This window comes from Nomia melanderi, unplaced genomic scaffold (assembly GCF_051020985.1).
Source record: "Nomia melanderi isolate GNS246 unplaced genomic scaffold, iyNomMela1 scaffold0603, whole genome shotgun sequence".
In the NCBI taxonomy this organism is placed as follows: domain Eukaryota; kingdom Metazoa; phylum Arthropoda; class Insecta; order Hymenoptera; family Halictidae; genus Nomia; species Nomia melanderi.
The window spans coordinates 19,458-22,500 of NW_027475717.1; the positions used below are offsets into that span (position 1 = coordinate 19,458).

The following is a 3,043-nucleotide window of genomic DNA, read 5'->3' on the forward strand; positions in this document are numbered from 1 at the left end:
TCCCCTAGTCTCTGAGACGCGTTTTCGAGCCGTTCTTCTACTATCGATTCTCGTAGAGAGAAGGGACCGGGTAGTCTGGAAGTGGAACCCGCATCTTGCGTGTACCGTACACGGAATTGAGAGGACCGGCCGTGAAGCTCGTTTTAAAGCCGTGCGTCTGACACCCAACTCTTGCGCGCCAATTTCGCGGCAAGAGATAATATGGGACGAATGACCGGCAAAGAGCCAGCTGTGAAGTCTGTTTTTTTAATCGAATCCGTGGACGTGTGTATGCCGTAGCGTCGCTCGTCGTGTTCGTTCATGGTCGTTCCGAGAGAAAGAACGAAAGCGGTAACGAAGGGACCGGCCGTGAAGCTCGTTTTAAAGCCGCGCGTCTGACACCCAACTCTTGCGCGCCAATTTCGCGGCAAGAGATAACATGGGACGAATGACCGGCAAAGAGCCAGCTGTGAAGTCTTTTTTCATTATTTGCTTTCAATCGATCGATCGGTACGATTCGTGCAACGTTTCGCGCGATGCGACGCGAAAACATGCGCGCAACAATAGATGCGTCTGATCGGAAGAACGCGAGGGTCGACTGCACGCGATGGATTCAGTATCGGGTAGGATACAAAATATATCCCCGTCGTTTCCACGCGTGCGAGTCTTCTGCGTCTTTCGCGGGTTTTTGAATGCACTATACGCCCGGAACGTCGAGAAATATATACATATTACTTGAACGTTTTTCGTCTCGAAAGGCTTCGGTGTCGTCTCCAAGGCGACGCCTGAATCTCCTTCGCGCGCTGGTCGGAGATTCAGGTATCAACTTTTATCTTCTCTTTGAAAGAAGAGAGATATTAGGTCGAACAAATGAGAATAAAATTATATATGTGAAATATAAAATTTATACGATTACCCTGAACGGTGGATCACTTGGCTCGTGGGTCGATGAAGAACGCAGCTAATTGCGCGTCAACGTGTGAACTGCAGGACACATGAACATCGACATTTCGAACGCACATTGCGGTCCACGGATACAATTCCTGGACCACGCCTGGCTGAGGGTCGTTTACGTACCATACACTGCTTGCGTAGCTCTGTCAAATCCCCGCCGTCGTTCACCTCTTCGGATCGAACGTTTTTTTACCGAAGGGCGCAAAGAACGTTTCTGAGTCGGGTTAAGAGAAGGATGCTACGTACGAGCGAACGATGGGTGTCTCGTCGGCGTTTGTCGCGGACACGCGAAAATTCTGTGAATTTCACGGACAGTGTACGTTCTAGTTGTTGCAAAACGATCGGAATCGTTTGTATGGACTCGCGTGAGTGTTCGCGGCGTCGTGCGTCGTTCAATTACGACCGCCCGCGGATACCGCTCCACTGCGATATGGATCTGAGCGACAACTTTTTCGGCTGTTCGTGAGATGAACGGTTTCGTGTGTTTAGAAAAATTTTTTTTCCCGCGCTCCCGACGTCACCTGAAATGATGCGTCAGAGGTGAAAGAAAATATTAAGAAGTCGAGAGAGAGAGAGACTACACACGTTTTATTCATATTTTGTATACCGTGCGTGAGACGGATGTGCACGACACGTCGTATGTCGGTATATTACCGACTGGCCCCAGGGAGATTGTTTTCTTCCTCTCTTACGAATGAGATGTACGTTTCGGAGGATCGTCGTTACCGAAACACACGGCAAAACGAGACTTCTCGCAGCAGAACCTTTATACACAATACACATCGACTCTTTTTACCCCGAGAGAGAGAGAAAAGGTGTATTTCTTTTTTTTATTTTTCGAATTCGACGCACGAACGCTTTGACGACTGGAGAAAAACACGGTGTGTGTTAAAATCGTGCGGGACGAGCATGCGTATTCGTAACGGGTCGAATAGTTCTTATTCCCCGTCGTCGCGTGTCCTCGCTGGACCACCACCGTGCGCTTCCGCCACGTTCAGTTGAATTTCGAAATATATATATATAAAAAGAATCACCATATACTCTCTTTCGGGAGGTGTATTTTTATCGGTTTCTGCTATAGAGAAGAGACGGAGATCGTGTTGTGAGGTGTAACGTTTCTGTATCCCCGTTTCGGAGGATCGTCGTTATCGGCGGAACACACGTCAAAACGAGACTTCTCGCAGAACCTTTATACACAATACACATCGACTCTTTTACCCCGAGAGAGAGAAAAGGTGTTTTTCTTTTTTTTTTATTTTTCGAATTCGACGCACGAACGCTTTGACGACTGGAGAAAAACACGGTGTGTGTTAAAATCGTGCGGGACGAGCATGCGTATTCGTAACGGGTCGAATAGTTCTTATTCCCCGTCGTCGCGTGTCCTCGCTGGACCACCACCGTGCGCTTCCGCCACGTTCAGTTGTATTTCGAAATATATATATATATAAAAAGAATCACCATATACTCTCTTTCGGGAGGTGTATTTTTATCGGTTTCTGCTATAGAGAAGAGACGGACGATCGTGTGTGACACCACGTGGTAACGTTTCCGTATCCCCGTAAAATACGTTTATCTTTTCTCGTAGAAAAGAGAGAGGAAGAGGCAGGAGCTCCTCTTTGGCGAGGCTTTCGAACGTCGCGTCCCGTCCGCCGGAATATAATGATATAAATATATAACCGCCGCCGACTTTGTGCGAAAGCGTTGAAACGAACGCGTCGGTCGCCCCATGGTGTGTGTTTGTCGTGTCTTCTTTTCCTCTTCTGCACTTCTCTTCACTGTCGATCGCGAGACCGCGCGAGATCCGCTTCGGTCGTCCAGTCCCCGAAAATTCTTCTCGGACGGGCGTTAAAGTTAACCGGAGCGCGAGATCGTCTAGCGAGAGTCTTTTTCGCGATCGAGTAAAATGTGATAGAAGAAGGAGAAGAGTGTAAAAAGAGAATATAGACACGCGACGCAGCAGAGACCACTGGTGAGGCGCATAAGACGCGTTCGCGAACGATTTTTCGCGACGATACGGAGTCGCGCGTGTCGCGGTATATTTATCATTTATATACGTTATAATATGAATATTGTTGTGTTCGAACGCACTCTCCTCTAGACTTTGTTTTTT

At 48.0% G+C, this 3,043-nt stretch overlaps 1 non-coding gene across 1 annotated transcript; it reads left to right on the forward strand.

The window, feature by feature from the left end:
- Positions 1-892: 892 nt before the first annotated feature.
- Positions 893-1,047, forward strand: LOC143176521 (5.8S ribosomal RNA). Its single transcript, XR_013001059.1, has one exon. It is a non-coding gene; the product is annotated as a 5.8S ribosomal RNA (ribosomal RNA).
- Positions 1,048-3,043: the final 1,996 nt, after the last annotated feature.